The sequence below is a fragment of the Tupaia chinensis genome, unplaced genomic scaffold (assembly GCF_000334495.1).
Source record: "Tupaia chinensis unplaced genomic scaffold, TupChi_1.0 Scaffold143766_1, whole genome shotgun sequence".
In the NCBI taxonomy this organism is placed as follows: domain Eukaryota; kingdom Metazoa; phylum Chordata; class Mammalia; order Scandentia; family Tupaiidae; genus Tupaia; species Tupaia belangeri.
The window spans coordinates 96643-118388 of NW_006203615.1; the positions used below are offsets into that span (position 1 = coordinate 96643).

The 21746-nt window shown below is 40.6% G+C and overlaps 1 non-coding gene across 1 annotated transcript; it reads left to right on the top strand.

The window, feature by feature from the left end:
- Positions 1-21331: 21331 nt before the first annotated feature.
- On the top strand, positions 21332-21438 carry LOC114005421 (U6 spliceosomal RNA). Its single transcript, XR_003547273.1, has one exon. It is a non-coding gene; the product is annotated as a U6 spliceosomal RNA (small nuclear RNA).
- Positions 21439-21746: the final 308 nt, after the last annotated feature.

Here is a 21746-nt window from a genome sequence, read left to right on the forward strand (position 1 = left end):
GATATGTTTTAGTGCATATAGTCTATTTTACTGCATACCACTAAACACTTCTGCCTAATAGTGGTATTAATTTCTATTACCCTAAGTACAGCATAAGAGTTTTGATTGCTCTACATCCTTGCCAACACTAGATATTGTCAGAGGTTTTCATTTCAGCCATTCAGGCAATGGTATGGTGGTAACTAGCTTTAGTTTTAATTTGCAGATGTTAGATATTGTCCTTGTCAAAGTGCCAGCTTAAATCTTTTGCCCACATTTCTTTGGTTTTCTTAACCTCTCTTTCTATCTTCTCCACCCTCTTTACCCTTGTAAGACCATGTTTTCTTTTCATTAAAAAAAAAAAAAAGAACACACCCAAATATCTAATGCAGGTAAGTGGATAAATACATTGTGGTATATTCAGAAGCTGGAACACTACCCAAAAATAAAAAATAAATGGTATCTGGATAGCCACAGCATAAGTGAAACTCAAAAGCATTATGCCAAGCAAAGGAGGCCAAATACAAAAGAATACATACTTTATGAGTCTGTTCATATGACATTCTGGAACAGGCAAAACCAATGTGGAATGACAGAGAACAGATCAGTTCTCTCTTGGGTTGGACAACAGTATTGTTGGACATGTCCAACCCAAGAGAACAATGGCACATTTTAGGGTGATGGGAATGTCCTATCTTGATTTCAGTGGGTTTACATGGGTATAGACACTTGTCAAAACTCTTTGAACCTGATCCTTAAAATGGATAATTAAATTCCATTAAAATATTAAAAAAAAAAAAAACCTTGTATTGGATCCTACCATGTGTAACCCATAGAATATGATCCAATCAGAACTTTTCTTCAGCCACGATGACCAGCCAAGATGCCCAAAGACCCATGTATCCTCCACTGAGAACCATATCTCCTAGATAGAAGGAAATGCAGAATCACCAGCGCCTTTTGAAGTAACCTTTCTGATTGTAGACATCACAAAAGCCTGGTTCTGGCTACTTTGGCCACCTCATACTCCACAAATGGCTTAGTTTCCGCTCACTTACGGCAGCCTGCCAGTCACCCAGTGAGCCAGCCAGCACACTTAACAAGCTGGCCCATCACCGCGTTTAAAATATACAACGCGGACGCAGGCGTTTCCAAACCCGGGGCTGGGGAGAGAAACCTCCCCAGCTAGTTTTCCCAACATTTTACCTCACAAGAGCCAAACTGCAGTCGTTTTTTCCTTTGACTCTCAAGGGAAACCTGACAGGCACCACGTTTCAGCAAGCTCCTCTCCCATAGAGCACCAGAGCTGTGGTATTTTAATAGCCTCTCTCAGCCCCTCCTCTGGGAACATATCATTATCTGATCATTAGGGATGGATGAACCTCACTGGGTTTCCAGGTTTGAGTTTGTGCCAGAAGTTCAGAGTTCCTTCTTTTTTAACAACTTAAAACCTCTCCCATGTTTTTCTTTATTTATATCTTTATTTTTGTTTTCTTCACTTGGTTCCTGCTTATCTACCCGGGTATACTCTTCAGCCCTTTGTCCACTTTTCACCACAGGAGGAAAGAAGGAAAGGAGATGGAGCAGGGTCAGGGGTTCATGGCTGGTCTCTCTGTTGATGTGCCCATGCCAGACCGAATTGGAATCAAGCCCCAGTTATCAACACAGCCAAAAAAAGAGGGACCAGACACTTGCTGTGTGCTCATGGCCATGGTTCTAGAGTAACTAGCGGATGAGTAAAAGATGAAGACTTTTTTTTTTTTTTGAAAGGCTCCCATTCTACTTGGAATTCTAGAACAAATAGACCGATATATATATACACACACACACACACATAAATATCTACAAATATCTCCCCACCAATAGTATCCTAGGGATGAAGCACTCAGGATGTAAGAGGGAACTTTAAGATGTTGCAAGACAGAAGTGCGCCTTCTGGGAGCAACAAATTTCTGTTTCTGGGGTATAAGAGTAAGACTTTGAATTCATTACATCTAAACTCAACACTCCTATTAGAAGATTCCTGCCTTTATTTTTCTCCTCTAAAAAACTGAGAGTGCTAATATTTATTCCGTGAGCTCTCTTGTGGTTATGGAGCTGAGTGGAGTATTGAATTTATAAATTAAGGATGACATATAATTTAAAATCATTGAGCCTTGACTGCAAGGTTGGAAGTCAAAGCCTGCATTTGTAAACTAGACCCACTAGCAGGAACTAATAGGGTCATGGGGACAGTGGGGACACGTAGTTTCAAGCCCTTCCCATCTTCCATGGAGGAATCACAGAATACAGCATGTCCCGTGACCTTGTAGAAGGCTTGGAACGTCCAGGTCACAGGCAGCAGCTGGCCTAGGAGGGCTGCCAGAATTTTCAGGACACTGATGCATTCAGAATAGGAGAAAAGGGAACATTGGAGGGGGTGCCTGGCAGGGGGGAAAGGGTGAAGGAAAGCAGAGGGAGCCCTGAACTGATAAATTCAGATTTGTGTATTTTACTCAGTCTGAAAACACCAGTGAGTCACTTATGCTAATATGTATTTTCTCTTTAACACATTTTCCCCAGTTCGTCTGAAACTATACTGTGTCTACTATGAATAATTTCACAGAGTTACAACACAAAATTTGTTTTTCTCTTCCAAGAGCAGCCACTTGTTTCTGGACCAGGTTTCCCCAATGTGTAGCTAAACCAAGGAGACTATCTCTGCCACAGTTAAGGCCTTGCCCCTGCTTTCTGTGAGGCTGTGGTGAATGAACCTGTTTCTTGAGAAATTTTTATCATTGACCAAGGTGATTTGTGTCCTACTAATTTTCTTGGTCTTCTTTAATCATTCGTTTTGATTCATCTTTGTCTATCATGTTAGTTGCTTCTGTAGACAGCCTCAGGTTAAAAAATATATATATATTCAAAGTACTGTAGTCTGTAATTATTTCTGTTTTATAATTACCTTAATTTCTATTTTAGAAGTGGTTTTTACAAACTGGAAGTTGATAGGAGGTAGACTGTGCATATAATGAAGGATGATATCAGAAATCCACAAAATACCTAAGGCAAGGAACCGAACTAGATTTTATCTCAGGTTCTGACTCAGGGGTGCGAAGAAGGAACCTGAGGCCGCCACCAGGCCTAGTTGAAGAGGGACAGGAGTTGATTAGTAATGTCTGCCACAGAAGTGCCTTTGTGGTGAATCGGGAAAGGAGGGACATGGGGTGTCAGCACAGATATTATGTATTTGCTATTTCTTGTCTTGGCAAAATGTTAATTCAAATAATTAATATGTCAAATGAAATTCTGTAATAACTGACTAAATGAAGTAGAGACTTGAGCATTTCATTCTGAGTATGTGGCTGGATCAGAACACATCTTGGGATCTTGGGTCAGCTCCATGGCCTTATGGTTATGGTAGCCAGATCCCACATGGCTGACCACACAATTTGAGTCCCAGACCCAGTGGCTTCAGAATACATGGGGCACTCATGGGTATGCAGATCAGTTGGGCTACTCTACTTCAGGTCAAAGGGAGATTAGCCTTCCTTCCAGGCTTTGGGTTGTTTCAAATCTTCTCTACATGTTACATTTTGTAGCTCTAACTAATGAAACTATTGCTACCTGCTTTATGCTTTTTCTCATTGATCACAGGAGTAGAAGGGGATGAGAGAAACAGGCTTTTCTGGGAGTTGACTCACAGTCTTATTATCCATATTTTACTGACTTAACTTAGTCACATGGCCAGTCATACCATCAATGGATAGAGAAATTGAGTCTGCTGCTATAGGATGAGCTACAAAGGTGGGAATACGTAATTCTAAAACAAGAAGAACATAGAAATTGAGGACAATGAAGCAATTTACCAAACATGCTATTAAGACATTTTGCTTAAAACACTGAGTATGGAAGTCACATAATGAGAATAATAATAATAATAATAATTCATAATAAAAGTTTGCAGCTAGGGTAATCTGAGTTTCAATCTTGGCTCCATTCCCTTCTGACTGTGTGACTCACAACAGGCAGATCTTGCTAATGCTAGAGCTGGAAATTGTTAATAAGTCAGACTTTGTAGATATTTATCCTGATGTTCTACCATGAATGGAATCGCTTTCTTTTTGCTTGTCTGTTTATCCACTTAACTCTCTGCTTCCCATATTTGGCAGCTCAAGGTTCTCAGATAGAACATCTGATTGACTCAGCAAATAGTTATTGTGCCAGTTAGGTCACAGATGTTGGCAATGGACCTCACTTGGTACCACTGGTCAGTTTATAACCAGGGCAGGTGCATAGTCTGGGTTCAATGATCCAGGGCTACAGGAAGTCATACATGACATGGCTTCCTCTGGCAAGTATGGGTGGTTGTTCATTAGAGAGTTATGCTCTTAGAATAGAGCTGTGATCTAGCAAGTAGCTTGGTGGTTAAGGCACTAGATCCCACATGGCATACCCTATGATTCGAGTCCCAGACCCAGTCAATTGAAAAACATGATGGGTGCATGTGTGTGCATGCTCCAAATCCCAAAAGGAGATATGGAGGAAAAGGAACTGCAGTGTGGTCATCCCCCCTAAGGTGGTGACTTCTCACTTTTCCTCTCTCTCTCTCTTGTGAACGTACATGCCCTACGGCAAATATCTAAACAAATAAAAAAAAAAAAGAAAGAAAGAAAGAAAGAAAGAAAGAAAGAAAGAAAGAAAGAAAGAAAGAAAGAAAGAAATAGAGCGGTTGTTAGGCTGAAAAGTTCTTTCCTAGAGAAGAATCACATTTCCCATTCCCTCTTAAGTCTAGATTGGATCATGCAACCTTTTCCCCAATGGAATATGGGTGTTGCTCCTATACAAAGGGTCTTACCATCTACCTGTCTACTATCCCATTTAGCACTTAAATGATAAGGACTCCAAGACCTGAGAGGAGGGCAGAGTCACAAGACAGGAAGAGCCTGGGTCACTGATTGGTCACATGGAAGGCTTCCTGTGACAGGAAATAAACATTTAAAAGTCAACATTTCAGGGCTGTTTGGTGGCAGAGTGGCCATTGAAATTAGGTTATGGAATGAAATAAAGCATCAAAGGCTAACAAAGGAGCAAAAACTAGCTGGAGAGGTGTGTGCGTGCCTCCCTGGGTTGGCCTCTCAGTTGTGAAGATTGGATGCAATAAGAAGTCAGCTGTAACTGTCAGGGAGTGTGGCCTTTGTGAAGGATGGGCTCTGAATCCAAACACTTGTCCACATTTCCACTTTCACTCATCAAGAGGAGCTTTCATTCAATCCAGGAATGTGAGGATTTCCTTTCTGGGCCCATTCTCCCCTGGACATGGTTTCTGAAATGTCTTTCTTAAGGACTAAGTTACTCTGTATTTCCATGAGAAACTCCACTCACCAAAAAGAACCAGTCTTAACAAAATTTTAAAAGCCATCGACTCTCAGGGAGAGGCAGTTGTCCCTCTTGGTTTCCATTACTAACTAGCATTGGCATCAACTAGGCTAAGTTCACCGATAACAAGGAGGAGTAAGCAACTGTTCCCTCATTTCTAACCATACTTTGACCCCCAGTTTCAAACTTAGGGCTTGGAGTGGGGGAAGATTGTAGCCTGGGCCAGAGGATTTTCCTAAAGAGGAGAAGGAAGCTCAGTTCTCTGCTCAATCTCTCTATCAGTCTCTTAGTCCCCCCCCCCTTTTTCCTGACACAAATCCAGTTATCCCAATCCCATTGCTGCTGTCCTCCAGCTGGCATGGTACCCTCGGCAGTGGAATTGCTCCGTGCTCCAACACTCTCTGTGAGCTGTACTACAACTATTTCTGCTCCTCTACTGAACAAGTTTCCTGCCTTCCCTTGCAGGGATGGCTGCTGTTCACCTCTAATGAACAGAGTCCAACTTCAGCCTATGTGTTGTTTCTGCCTCCCACACCCAATATCTCTCCTTTCTTCTGTAAGACATACCTTCAAACTGTGGGACCAACCTCCTTTAGGACCCCAAGAGCCTGCTAGCTTGGTAGCTCCCAACCGTGAGAACAAAAGCAGAGATCACTTTTGGAGTGCCATGGCCCTAGTCATAAACAAGAGCTCCTTGGAATATCGCAATGTAATGGAGGCTGTTCAGCTGTTGGAAACAAAGGCTTTATTTTGAATCTTCTCGTCTCAACTGATAACCAGTCAGTCATTGCAAGTGGGAAGGGTAGGGGTGGCAGGGCGTTGAAGAGAGGGGAGGAGAGTGCAGAGCAGAAAGCTTATTAACCTTTCCAAGAGGCTTGTGATTCAAGCTTGTGGAGCTTAACATTTTTTTTCCCCCCAATTATTTTAATGATGCTGCAGAAAGTCCTAACTTCTGTTCTGAGACTGTGTTGCTGCCACGGTCTGGGCTGATCACATGGTAACATTCCGACCCAGGCGGGGTCACCCCGGTAAGAAAAATCAGCTTGGGAAAACCACTCCTCCTGCTGCATGCATATCACTCTCTCTCTTTCTCTTTCTCTCAAAGAAAAAAAAAAGCCTCTTTTTTTAAGAGCTTTGAAGCTTAAGTCTTAGATGTGAGCCTTACTTCAGAGTTTATTAGTTATTTTTTATCCCCATTCACCACTCCCCTCAGAAAAGTTTATGTTCACTTAAAATGGCAATTATTTGACTCTAATTCAAACCATTTTGTGTCACTTAGATCCAGGCACAGTGCTTGATCTCAATAATAAGGGAACGTACCAAATATTTTTGTTGCTAAAGGAACTGTAGTCATATAAGCCAGTTCATCAATCATGCTTTCTTTTTCCTTTCTCGGTCTTAATGTATTCCTCATTTCATTTTGAGCAAGAAAATTAAGCCTATAACATAAACTTAAAAGCCAACTACTGTAGTCTGTACTTTGAACCCAGATACAAAAGCAAACATTCCTTCCTATTAGGTATAAGATCAAGATGTATTGATTTAGGAGGTTAAGTAATACTTAGCAGGAGGCTTGCTGGAGGCTGCAGCTGTGGGAGGAAGAAGGCAGGGAAACTAGAAGACAAGGTGCCTTTTCTCCTTTTCGAATGTGCCTGCATGCCCATATCTGGAAGTATGAAGAGATTTTTCAGTTACCCGCTATGAACCCCATCAGGGCTGTGGGAAGATGGAGCACACTTTTCTGTAAGGTCAGGCTCTTTCCATTGAACAAGAGCAACTGGATTGCCACCTACATAGACCTCCATTCTAAATCCAGCCCTCACATATCATCCACAGATGGAGAATTGCACATATTATAAGGCACAGCTTGGTGAATGTTCCAAAATTGCATGTATTTATATCAAGCATCCAGGTGATGAAACAACATCAATTGTACCCCAAAAGCCCCCTCCACTCCCTCTTCTAGTCACTATCCCAGCAAGAGTAAACACTATTCTAAATACTAAAGCTACACATTTATATTATCTTTTTTTGAGAGAGAGAGATTTTGCTATAGGGCATGTGCACTCACTGGAGACAGAGAGGGGGAGAGACAGAGAGGCAGAGAGACAGAAAGTGAGAAATAACTCACCAGGGGGATGGTCCCACTGCAATCCCTTTTCTTCCACTCTTCTCTTGTGATTTTGGGCACACATGCACATGTGCCCAGCATGAGTTTCAAGCTGCTAAGTCCAGGACTCAAACCATGGTTGGCCACATGGGAATCCAGCACCTTAACCATGATGCCACTTGCTGGTCCCATATTATCTACCTTTAAATATATGTTTTAATCTCCTTTTCAGTCTATAAATGGAATCATAAAATGTACTCTTGTGTACCTGGCTTCTTTCACTCAGTATTTTTGTGTGTAGTTATAGGCTGTCCCTTGTCTTTTCCTATTAATATTCCATTGTATGCCAAATGTTCTATATCCATGACACTGTTAATGGGCACCAAGGCAACTTCCGGTTAGCCCACCAGAATAGTACTGTTACAAACATCCCCCTACAACAGTATATCTTTTGACACACATAAGTACATGTCTTTACTGGGCTTATTTCTAAGAAAGGAAATTTCTAGATAAAGGGTATATATGTGACTAGTTTTACTAGAAACAGCCAGTTTTCCAACAGGGCCATAACCAATTTATACTCTAGGTAGTAATGGAGGGGAGTTCTGGTTGTTCCACATTCTCATCACCGCTTGATATGTTTGGCGTTTCCTTTTGCTCTTCTGGAGGGCATGTAGTGATAATGCACTGCACATTTTACTTTGCCTGTTCCACATCCATTACTTTGCAATCCTGTGCTTTCATTTCCAATCATCTCTTAACCTAACAAGAATCAACCTGGCCATCAAGTTTGCCCTCTACCCTGACTCCGTGTCTTCTCTACCAATGGCCCCACTGCACCTCTCTCACTCACCTTCAGTTTTCCTTTTGTTGAGCTTTGGTTAAACCTGGATATGGAGCTGCACCATTTGCTGGGTAGTGTTAGACACTAAGTGTTTCTGCGGGTTATTCTATCTTCTCAATTAGAGGCAGATTCTTTTTTTTTTTTTTTTTTGGAGAGATTTTCACTGTAGGGCGCGTGCGCTCGCCAGACAGACAGAGAGAGACATAGAGACAGAAAGCGAGAAATCACCCCCCAGGAGGGATGGTCACACTGCAATCCCTTCTCCTCCATTCTCCTCTCGGGATCTTGGGCACGCACGCACACGCGCCCGGCGTGAGTTTTAAGCCACTGGGTCTGGGACACGAACCGTGGTCGACTACGTGGGAGTCCAGCGACATAGCCATTACGCGCTCTTCCCTGGTGGGGGAGGCAGACTCTTTTGAGGGCAGAATCCAGTTCAGTAGGTCCCATTACCCAAAACTACTGGGAAGAATTCAGATGAAGGTAGGCTGTGACCCCAACAGACTGGACTTTGTACGCTTCACTCAGTCATTTTGATGCCCAACACCTCAGTCTACATGCCTGATACTGATATAAACAACTCAAGAAGTTGACTAGATTGGGAAGTTGAGGAGAAAAAAAAAAACAAAAAACAATTTTTGGAGTTAGACCTAGGATTGACTTTGCACCTACCAGTTTGGTTCTTTGTTTTTATTTATTGATTGCTTCCATGAGCGAGAGACAAAAAGATAGACACTCTCAATAGTGTTCTCCAAAGCAAAATTAGAATCTACTCAGCCAACCAAATCACGGGCACCCATGTCACCTCCAGCATATGTGTACTGGGAGGTCTCAGGACTCAGACTCAAGACAATGTGGACCCAGCTGTATCACCACTGTGCCACCCTTTGGCCCTCAGTTTTTGTTCATTGTTATTTTAAGAGGTACGCTATGATTCTGAGCCTCAATTTCAGACTCATATACAGAAAAAAGGAAAATAGAGTTATAGTGTGGACTCCACAAGATAACACAGCAAAATACCTGGCATGTTGTAGGGCTAAAATTGTCAATTACTTTCTTCATGCCCTTCTATGAGGAGGTCTCAGTCTTTTCAGCTTGTAAGAGGATAACACTAAAACACTTCATAGACCTATCATAGACCTAGAAATGGCCCATTTTTTTTGTCAACTTCTCTGAAATGAACCATATCCTACATGAGATAGCAACTTTTGAAATAAATGTAATAACTTTAAAGAAAAATCCCTTTTCTAAAAAAATAAGATGAAGGAAAATGTTCCTTATGAAGTCTAATTAGGGCCCTTGATAGGAAAACATTCCTTGAGGCACAGCTAGTCAACAGCTTTCTATATAATCTCCATCTTTCTATCAGCTCAACACTCTGTGACAAGAAGGAAATGTCTTAAGTGCAGCTGTTGCAAGTGGCATTCGTCTCTAATCTTAAGTATGTGATTAAAATTCAGACATCTCTGCTTCAAGAAGGGCTTTAGGAAAAGTAAGCAAGGGAAGGGATTTTTATTAGGGCTTTTTTTTTTTTTGCTCTTCCCTGGTGGGGCTTGACAGCCTTTTTCGATGAGCAGTCAAGTTCTGAAATCAGGTATTGACTTTGTCCCCTGAAGTAACTCAGGACTTGGAATGGTGGCCTCTACTTTTCTTCTTGTACATTACTATGCTGTACCAGTGAGGGTTAGTGTGTCCAAAAGCAATTTGGCAGGTCCTTAGTTTGTTTCCTCTGATAGCGCTACACTGGAGGCAGAGTTACCAAACACATTTCAGCTTTGGATATGAATATCTCAAAATGGTTCCACGTCCTTCAGATTTAATGGTCAAGATTCTGGTAGGGGGCCGCAGGTGGCATGGTGTTTAAGGATGCTGGACTCCCACATGGCCAACTGCTGTTCGAGTCCCGGAGATGTGGCTTCCCTCTCTTTCCTTCCCCCCTCCCCAGTCAAATAAAAGAAAGAAAGAAAGAAGGAAAAAAGAAAGAAAGGAAGAAAGGAAGGGAGAAAGAAAAAAGAGAAAGAAAGAAAATAATTATTTAAAAATTAATTGCAGAAGACTTCCCTTTCTTGTAGTTTTCAGCCAATTTCAGTGGAACCACATTGTAATACAATTCAATATATTATATATGTAGCTACAGATATAGATATATTTAATGTTATAATTCAAAGCATGAAATAGCAATCTTGGATATTAATTCTATAAGCAGATGGTTGTATAAAGTGATTCCCGTACAGACACTTGTTTTTTGCCACTAGAAAGAAAGGAATGAAGGGAAATATTAGAGTAAGAGACTTGTAAATAGCACTTGATCATTTTTACAAAACTCTGTTATTTCATCATGTACTAAGAGGAGGAAGTATCTAGATATTACAAAATTAAGAAAGCAAAGACTCAGAGAGATTTACTATCTTGTTCATGGTCACACAGCTCTGGGGAATTCAGATTCGAATCTTAGGTTTGTTTAGTATTTGTTTCTTCTTCTCTTTCTTTTCCTCCCTCCCACGTAGAATCTATGTAACATTTCTTCTCTTCCTTCCCACCTAGAATTTATGTAACAATAATAGAAATCATTCAGTATGAGAGTTATAAATGACTCGGGTCCTATCAAACGTGGGAATTCCCTCTATGAGGTCCAAAACTGCCTAGCAAACCTCTGGTTGCCTACAATAATGATGAATTCATGTCTTCACAGGGTAGCTATGGCATTCTATATGGATGGTTCTTCTTATTCACAAAATCCATCTCCTTGGGACTTTTCCCAGTGGTTCCCTGCAGCAGGTTCATACCTACTCACGCCAACTCATGAACTGAATGTGCACACCTCTCTCCAACACCACACACAGTGTCAGCATCTTGGTAGCCTGAAAGCAGCTGGGGTGTGTGTGTTTACACCATAAGAACTGCCAGAGGCTACAGAGCAGCACTGTTCCCATCACTACCCCTTTACCATCACCACCACTACCTTAAGAGCTGATGGTTAAACATTTATCAGCACACCACTGCTTCCACTCGTGTGTGTGTGTGTGTGTGTGTGTGTGTGTGTTTGGGTGGGGAGGGTGATTCTTCTTTTTGATTTTACATAGAAAAACATCTTCCACATCAGTCCCTCAGAGATTTTGGAACAGGTTTCTGCCTATTGGCTTTCTGTGATAGCTTTGAGAGACCTGAGTTTGCATCTTAGGTTTGTCCTCAAGTTGCTGTGAAGCCATGAAATATTTCATTTCTCTGATTCAGACAGTGGTGTAGACAGAAGAGGTGCTGCTACTCAGTGTTGGAGGCTGTCTGGAAGGGCTCCAGTTTCCCACTCCAGGTCTGTCTGAGCATACCAGGCAGGCCCATGTTTTTGGCAGCTATCGGGATGGGGGCAGGGGTTATCATGGCAAGAAGACCCTGTTGAGGCTACCTCTATTTTTCTCTAGAAATCAGGGATTAGACTTTGAAAATTTATTTTTCTAAACTTTAACATCCTTATATACAAAAATAAGGATAATCAAAACAATATTTTATCTCTAAGATTGATGTGAGACTTAAATGGGACATGAGGTGCAAAATACCCTGCTTGGTTTACAGAAAGTTTTCAATTAACTTTACCAATTACTAGAATAATCATTGATATTGAACATAACACCAAAGCACTTGAGTGTTACCCAGGGCTTCCAGAAAATAACTTATACCTGTGAGGGTCTTCGCAAAAGCAGGTAGCCCATACAAGGTACTTGGTTACAGAGAGTTTAATGTCCAAATCATGTGCAGAAGAATGAGAACAGTTGGGTGGTTAAGGGAAAGCATAAGAGATATTGAGACACTCCTCCACCAAGGTTCTACCAACATCTAGGAAATGCAATGACCTTGAGTTCTGAGTGTGCCGGGAGGGGGCAGCAATTCCTTAAGTGGTCAGTGCATAGGGGCTGGAGCATAAGTATGGGAACCAATCCACTTGTAAGCATGAAGTCCAGCAGGAAGAGAGCAAGAGAGACACACAGCATGACCTATCCGTCTTTCTCCTCCAGCCCTCAACCTTCCTGCCAGTACCTCCTGGTACCCAGAAACTAAAGGCCATAGAGTCTGAGAAGGATGATTCTATTCATAAAACACAAAGCAGAGTAAGGCAGAGAGGGAACTGGGGAGGAGAAAGTGGAAATAAAGACCAATGAACGACTGAATTCTCAACATTTCATTCAATCCATTGAATCCACCTCTGAAGTCTCTTTCTTGGGGAGGGGCCATACTAAAGAACCACAAAAATATAATCATCAAGAGTGTGGGGACCATCTCAGTATTAGGCAATAGGTTTGGTTCTTGGGGTTAATTTTACTTAAGATTTTATATGATGAGCTAAAAAGAGAGAGAGAGAGAGAGAGAGAGAGAGAGAGATCTGAGATTGGCAGAGTACCTATTATTCTACACTTCTAGAATATTATTTCATTCATTTGCATTAGCCCGTGCTTGCCTTTATTTTATTTTCTTTCCCTTTGAAACTGTGCCTTTTAGTGGACACCATCACTGTTGTCCATGCATGTGTGTGTTTCATATTTTAAGATCTTTAATTGTTCAGTTCTAATAGCATTCCCTTCCCTTTTGAACTACCTCTGCAGTATATTAAAAAATCTGCAGGACCTGAAATGCATTAAAGTACAATGTTTCCATCTGTTTTGTTTTTGTTTGTTCTCTGTTTTCTTTTTCTTTTCATTTTTCCTTAGAGGCATTTCATAGCTCAGGGAGAGCCACTTTAAAAAAAAATCTCCTTCTACTGAGACACCCTATGCCCCTGTTTGCTGAAAAATCTTGACTGATAGATCTCTCTAAACCTATCAGTTTCTAAGAGGCCATGGACTCTTTCCTTAACTTAGTGTTTATACTAAATCCTGTGGTCTTATGCACAATTAAAAAAGATAGTGTCGTTTAGCCTTTAGAAGCTATTTGCAAGAGCCATTTCTTTGAAAAATGAAAGAGAAGATTTGATGGATTGAATAAATGTCAATGATCTGAGCCTATAGGTAGTTGAGCTGCGTTGACTCCTACATTTTTGATGTCCATATTGACATGGCTCTCTACGGACAGAGGTAATGACACTACCCGTAAGTGATCTTGTTTGTACTACAGATTGACTGTTGTACTCACTGTCATTCACACTCTTCTATTATAAATAAGTCTGATGGGCCCTCACGCCTCAAATGCCTATATCACTTATGCAGGTTGTGTACATGAGTATAGAAAAATATGTATAAAAAATTGTTGGCATGCATAGATGCTCTAGGTCTGTCTATGACTCCCACATTTGATAGAAATATTGGTGAAAGACATATTTTACATTTATCTAATTATATATCAAGAAAACAATATTATGGGCCAGCAAATGGCTTGGAGGTTAAAAGCTGGATCCCACATGGCCAGTTGCATGGTTCAAGTCCTAAACCCAGTGGCTTGAATATCACTCCAAGTACATGTGCGTGTGTGCCCAAAATCCCAAGAGAAGACTGGAAGAGAACGGGATGCAGTGTGGCTAGCCCCCCTGGGGGATTATTTCTCATATTCTCATATTCTCTCTCTCTCTGAGGAGTGCACATATCTTAAGGCAAAAACTAAAAATTAAAAAAATGAAAAAATATTTTGAATGTGATGACAGATGGCAACAGAGACTAAGGATACAGTACGGAGCAGTGGGGACTGTGGAAAAACGGGAAGCACATATCTCATCTAGAGAGATACCTCACTGTGTTGGTCCAGCACTGAAGCTATGTGAGGATGAAGATCCAGTGATGTGAAATTTCTCCCTTTAAAAAAAAATAGAAATTCTATTTTTTATGGGCCATTTTCCATATTTTAGGTATTGGCAACAGATCTAAAAAAGTTAAAAAGTACTTTGTAGTCCAGATATGGCTCTTTTTTAAGCTATGTACCACCTACTGACCTGCACTTAGCAGCTTCTGGACCTGGTGAAGCACTGAATGCAAGGTCCCTGAAAAGAATCTTACATGGAGTGAGAAGAAGAGGGTTGGTTGTTTTGATTTTCATCTACAATGACAGAAGTACAAGAACTGTGCAATGTTCTAGAAGCCTCCAAGAAAGTACTCAAATGCTTTTTGGGGCCATGGTTTTGATCACCTTCTTCCATACCTCTCAGAGTCTTTTCTTTCCATAACTCTTATGCACACCCATACAGAAACGCACACACACACACACACACACACACACACACACACATTCACATTTTGCCTAGTTACCTAAGAATGCCCTTCATTGACATCCAGTCTATGTTTAGATGCCATAACTCCCTGATTATGCATTTTTTCTATTAGAGTGTGAAAATATCTCCATACTGACACTCCTGTTTCACTAAACTCTGGATGACTCTGGTTCATGTGACCTGTAAGCATTTCCCAGGTGCCTTTTTGCTAGCTATAAAAGTTGATCACTGATTTGTAAACACTCACCTGGATCTCGTCTAGATCAACACAATGTTCACTAGACACTAGGGAGACTATGAAGGTGTTACAATTTATTCAACTGGTGAGGAAACCCATCTAAGTTATTGTTTAGCATGGCGAATAAAGGCTCTCGAGCAAGGGATCAGCATAGAGAACTGTGTATGTCAGAGACCTCCTTTAGCACTCTAAGTCATTCCAGAGTAGCCTTATGGCTTCCACTCCAAGGAGGGATTTTTCATAACTTGTGGTATCTGAATACCTTAAGGAAACATAATAACTCTGAAATTAGGCCAGGATAAGGGGAGAAGAAGCCCATCTGGAGGCAGTCCTGAGGTAAGCTCTCTCATCACCCAGTCCACCTATATTTTATATCTTTGCTTCTTCTACTTCCCAAACCTATGCCACTGCACTGTTGGTTGGGCTCTCATGGTTCTGATGTGGCCTGCTAGCTGGACTCAGATTCTCTGGCTTTTTGAGATGCTCTGCATCCTGTTTGCTTCCCTCAGCTCCTGATGTCAGTATTTCCTACGAAATGTATTAACTTTGATCCCTTGGCTCCTGAACTCTCCTCTGCTAAGAGGATGCTGTCTTTGACTTTCCCTGAGGCCAATTTCCCACCCCCTCCAAAAGCATCTACCTCATGGAAGGATACACAAGTTCCTTCCTCTGACAACAACCTCTCTTGCCAGATGTGGTGCCTTGGAAACCCTGCCTTATTTAAATGTGGACATTGCCCCATAGTTTGCACTAAGCTGACTGGCTACTTGTGCACAGGACATGCCAGAGTCAGAGCATTGGAATTATTATTTTACGTCTTTCCTCCTAGTTTGAAAAAAAAAAAAAAGAAAGAGAGATTTAAAAAAAAAAAATCTGGTTTCATAATGAACAGAAAGCATTACGTATTGACCTGAAAATAAAAAAGCAAATGCTTATTAAGGAGTGTTGGTCACTATGTGTTAGAAGACAGGAATTCCTGGTGATGCAATCTGCTTCATCCAGAAAGTGAGTACAGAAAACCTTTTCATATGTGCTAAGTCTGCAGCTGCAATAAAGTCTCCGTGCAAACAGTCAGTTGACTGTGGATCTCAGCTACTCTGCTAAGATTCAGATCCCTGGGAGTACAGTGCATTTGCTGATGAAGATAGGCACCCAAATTCTATTTCTAGGCACCAAAATCAATACTACATGAGCAAATTCAATGACTTTTTAACACAACTGTTACCAGGTTTTGGTGGTCCTGAGGTCAATAAGCATATTTCTTGAGAAAAGTAATTATTAGCATGATGACTGTTTGTTAAATCATAATAATAAGAACAGTGTTTGCTATTGCGTCATGAATTTTTATGTATTATACACTAAGCATGAGTTCAACATACTGCATAACTGCTATGACAAAAACAGTATTTACAGTAAAGAGTCCACAGAAAGGTGAATGTAAGAAAATATCACTGCATTGGGGCCAGCAGATGACATAGCGGTTATGTCACTGGACTCCCTCATGGCCAGCCATGGTTCAAGTTACAGACCCACCTTGAAACTTGTGCAGGACATGTATATATTTGTACACAAGATCCCAGTAAAAGAATGGAAGAGAAGGGATTACAGTGTGGCTATCCCCCGTGGGGGTGATTTCTCACTTCCCCTCTCACCATCTCTCTCTCTCTCTCTCTCTTTCTGGAGAGTGCACATGCCCTAAGGCAAAAACCTCTACACCCAGAAAAGAAGAAAACAAAAGAAAAAAAATCTGACTGCATATGAGTAGGTTACACCCCTTCTCAATCAACTCAATTCTGTTGTCTGCTAAATGAACAACAGGAATTACTCCTTGTTTATTGCAAACATGGCTCAGGTAGCTCATGCAAAAATCAAAATTAACCTGTGTGTCATAGCATCCTTCCTCCAGGTAAATGGTACAGTTTGTCTATAAAATGTCATGTTATTAAAACAACACTATTCCTCTATATGTTAGACAAGAAACAATCATGACCTCATTATGAAGTACCTGTGAGGATCCAAGTAGAATAACGGTAGAATAACTATATCAAGCAGAAGGAATTTAATACAGGGACTTGGCAGAAACAAGGAGAAGGTGAGAGGGAATGGCGAGGCTACCAGAGATTAGTAATAGCAAGAAGCAGCTACTACTACCTGTATGGCAGGTGGAAATGCTATGACCTGGACACGAATTTAGGTATGTCCACTGGAAGCTATAATCGGGTCTTCCTAGTGATGAAATCATAGAGGAGACAACATTCTCAGAGAGGGAGTCTAACGTACAGATAGAAGGGGAGAAATAGCTTGGCTTCTCCCAGCCCTCACCATCATTCTTCTCCCAGAGCCTCCCTTTGGCTGAATCTACCAGGGAGCAAGGAAGAAAGGGAGCCTGTGAAAGGCAGTTTGTGGAGATGACCATGGGAAGTATTGCAAACTGGCAAGGACTAGCCCATTTGATGTCTCATAAAACAGGTATAATTGCATATTTGTATTAACTAATTGGCTTATCTCAAGTGGACTTCGGCTGGCAGACTTTAGCTCCCTTTTCATTTATTTTCATTGTAAAATGAATGAAGAAAAAGCACAAGCAGATGTGTTTGGCAGTAACGTACTCTGTGAGATAACCAGGGAGGCCTCTCTGTGCCCATCTATCTTCGTTTTTCCTTAAATGGTCTTTGCTGTCCCCCCTCCTTTTTTATTTTAGACTTGGGATTATCCAGTAAACAGGAATGATGATTTCATTCATTTTTATAACCTAATCCCTCAGAGGGTGAGGCAAGCTGGGGGTGGGGGGAGTACATGCTGGTAACTATTTTAGACTTGTAAATTTTATAAGTTCAAATATGTTACTCAATGCTGGGCCAGGATAAGGGAAATGCCTGGCTCAATGATGTAAACATGGCAAACATTAGCCCTAAACACAGGGAAGGAAATAAAAGCAAAGAGGTATTTCAGAAGCATCTCTGCTTTTTAGATGCTAACAATTTTTGTCTTTGGTCTAAATTGTTCATGTTTATCAGAGTCTTTTGTTTCTTGTATTTCTTTATTCCTAATAGAGCTCACACATGAGAGAGAAAGAGATAGAGAGAGAGAGAGGAATGCCCTCCCCAGAGTTCAGTCACACTGTACTCTCCTTCCTCGTCTTCCAGTCCATTGGCTCCTAAGCACTCGTGTGCCTGCTTGCAAGAGTTTCAGGCTGACCAGGCTGGAAATTTGAACTAGGGTCACCATGTGGGATCCAGTTGCTCTTGACTACTACAGTTCTGTGATCCAAAATGAAGAATGATTGGATTCTGAATTGTGTTGCGTCCAATCTGCATCTAAACCTGTGAGGTTTCTCTGAAAGGACATTCACGTTTTATCTAACAATTCCCATAGTGCCTACTATTTGCCAGCATTATTTTAAGCACTTAACAGATATCCTATTTGACCCTTTACGTAAAGGTGAAAAGCACGAGGACAGGTGGAATGCACTAGATTATTGCTTCTTACCATTATATAGATAAGGAAAACTGAAAAGATTTGGTAACAGTCCTGAAGTTACAAAGTTAGCAGTTGATAGGGCCAGAATTTGAATCCAGGTCAACTAGTTCTAAAATCTAACCCCCCCTTTTTTTTAATTAATCATGCTATTGTTTAAATTATTTATTTTATTTATCTTCATTATTATTTTTAATTTGCTATCAGTCACTTACCATATGACAGGAGGTGGGGAGTGAGAAAGCAAGGTACCAAGGGTCTGGGATTCAAACCACGGTTGGCCATATAGCAGTCTAGCACCTTAACCACCAGACCGTCTGCTGGCCCAAATAATGTTATTTTTTAAACTTTTTTTTTTTAAATTTTATTGTCAGTGGGCATGTGCACTCTCCAGAGAGAGAGCAAGAGAGAGAAGCACCCCCAAAGGGGCATGGTCATGCTACCATGCTTTTTTCTTCATCCTATCAGGATATTAGAGTCATACACACACATACCTGGAGTATTTTTCAAGCCACCAGGGCCAGGATTTGAACCTTGATCAGTCATGTGGGATATGACTCCCAATGCACAGCATTTAACTTCTGCTCTGTGGGCTAGCCCTAGAGTCTGTCTTCTTATCTGAAAAGTTATGCTGTTCACTTTAATAGGAAAGCCTCAGGGTAGTCTGCATTATTGCATGACAGCTTAGAGTTCCATGAATAAGCATGCCAGCAAACAAGGTGAAAGTGAACTGTTCTTTTATAAATTGGCCTCAGAAGTCACCTAGTGTAACTTCCATTGTAATCTCCCAGTCAAAGCAGTGACAAGCCTGCTCAGATCTAGGAGTGTGGAAGGAGTGTCAAAGTGTCAAAGAATTCACAGCCATGTTTTGAATCCATTATAGTGGGCAAAATACCAGCAGCAATAACCGCAATATATGATACTCAGAATGGTGGGTTGGTTTTTATTTGCTGAAATGACCTTATGGTTTCCTATATTTGGTTCTCATTTATCTACAGCAGGAAATGGAAGGAAATGGAGTCTTTCCTTAAGGCAGTTCTCTGTTCCAACTGGTATTCTTCTAACGCCTCCCTTAACTCTGACAACCTTCTAAGTGGCATCGGACAAGACTTCCACTGACTCAAGTTTCATTGATGTAGTTGTACCCAAATAGAAAATGTTCTGTTGCCTATATTCAAAACACATTGCTAAGCCAATTTTCTTTCAATTCTCCTGAATTTCCTCCCCTGGGAGGATTATACAACTGCCAAGTTTGAATCTTAAACTTTCAGATACTTTTGAGTAATACTCAATGGAGAGAGAAAAAAAAATGGTAGTGATGTTGGGGTGTGTGTGCGTGTGTTGTCTTCAGAGAAATATGTAGGCTTTCTATTTTAACTTTACTGTAAGATGCTGAACTAATTTAGCTCAAATCTGTTGGATACAGGTTCGATTTATGGTGCTCGTGACCATCAAAAAATTGAAGCGGAAAAAGATTGGAAACCACTCCACCAGCATTCTGTTTTCGATTAAAATCTGAGTTTTGACCAAGGTTGTTTTGTAAAAAATAGCTCTGGTGAATGCCACAATTAGAGTATTCAATGACTTTTTTTATGATGTGTACCAAGGGAACAATTTGATTGGTATAGAGGGAAAAATTTGAAAGCAGGAACATTTCTTTCTGTGTCATGATCTAAGACAGGAATTCCAAATACAAATAAGCAAATATAGGAGTGACTGAGCTGGTTCATCTACCGCACCTTCATAGCTCAGGTTAATTCTAATTCTGTGGCTGGCCGTCAAATTTGTCTTTTCCTCTCCCTCATGTGCATAGGCAGACAGAAGATGGCTGTGGCAACATAACAGAGCCTTGATACATTTTCTACTGTAACTTTTAAACATTAAATGTCAGAAGGGCTATTAATGAAATTGTTTCTGTCATTAAGGTTGGGTCCCTATGAAGTCAAATTATCCAATCAGCTCAGCGAGAACTTAACTAAGCATAGTCACCAGGAATATTGTACTGAGAATATCTGAATGAATGGAAGGAGTTGACTTAATTAGAACGCTAGCTCAGCCTTTGTAGGGCAGCCAAATTTCTTTTAAAGTTAACGTATGCAGTCTCGACTTCTTGATGTGAGAAGGACTGTGGTTTAGGCAACATAAGGTATAGGTTAAGACTACCACTTCTGGTATTAAATGCCAGGATGTGAACCTCATTTCTCCTACTTGGAGCTGGGTGTCTTTGAAAATATTATTTAACTGCTCTGTGCCTTTTATTTTCCCTCTATAAAATGAGGATAATAAAAATTCCTACTCTACCTGTTTCTGAGGGAATCAAATGAATTCATTTATGCTCAAAGTAGCTGGCACTGTGTAAAGGCTCCATAAACAGGTTATCATTTATGCTAGTGCTCTTTCTGTTATTCTCAACAATTCATCAGCATCAGTTCTCTAGCCACCACATATTGTAAGTAAACTTGTCAATTCACTTATTGTCAATGACGTTTGTGGGATTGTAGGATTATGCTTGCATAGTGACATCGACCATTAACCCAGTATCGCTAAAGGTGCCTAAATAAATGATAAGTATGCAAAATCTGAAGTAAAATGGCAGAGTAAACATAACAATAATATGTTTTTTAAAGGAAAAGAATAGGGATCAAATAGAGGAAAAGATGCAGTACTTGGGTCAGTATCTTTAAAGAGGCAGCCAGAGTCAGAGAGAAACCAGAGATTCTGGGGGGCAGCAGATAGCATAGCAGTTAGGTCGCTGGACTCCCACATAGCTGACCACAGTTCAAGTCTTGGACCTGGTGACTTGAAACTCACTTTGGGTGCATGTACATGGGTGTCCAAAATCCTGGGGGAAAAATGGAGGAAAAGGGATTGTGACATGGAAATCCCCCCCGGGGGGGTGATATCTCACCTTCTCTCTGTATGTCTCTCTCTGGTGAGAGCATGTACCCTGTAGCAGATTTAAAATAATAATAATAAATAAAATTAAATAAATAATTCTTTTAAAAAAGAAAACAAAAAGAATGGAAACTTACAGATGTGTGCACTGACCCCATACATACACAGAATTAAAATTATATCAAAGTGGGAAATATAATTTCAGAAGATATACATTCTAATTCTTAAAAATATAAAAATATTGTGCTCGCTTTGGCAGCACATATACTAAAATTGGTACAATACAGAGAATATTAGCATGGCCCCTGTGCGAGGATGACATGCAAATTCGTGAAGCATTCCTTATTTAACATATATAAAATAAAGCCTTCTATCATTTGTGCATTCAGTTAATATTTTTGAGGATCCACTATGTGCCAACACTGTCTAAGTGGCATTTAAATGACTTAAAAAAAAGGCATGTCAGATCCTTGCTTTAGTAGGAAGAGGCTAGCCAATGCAAGTAGATTTAAAAAAAAAAAAGAGATGACAGGCCAATGAAAGACTTCCTTAGGGATATTAAAATTACATGATAAAAATGCATTTTCACACCACTAATGATAGTTGGATAATTAAATAAATGTGATGAGAAAGTAGTAAAGCAAAATTAAATTCCAGA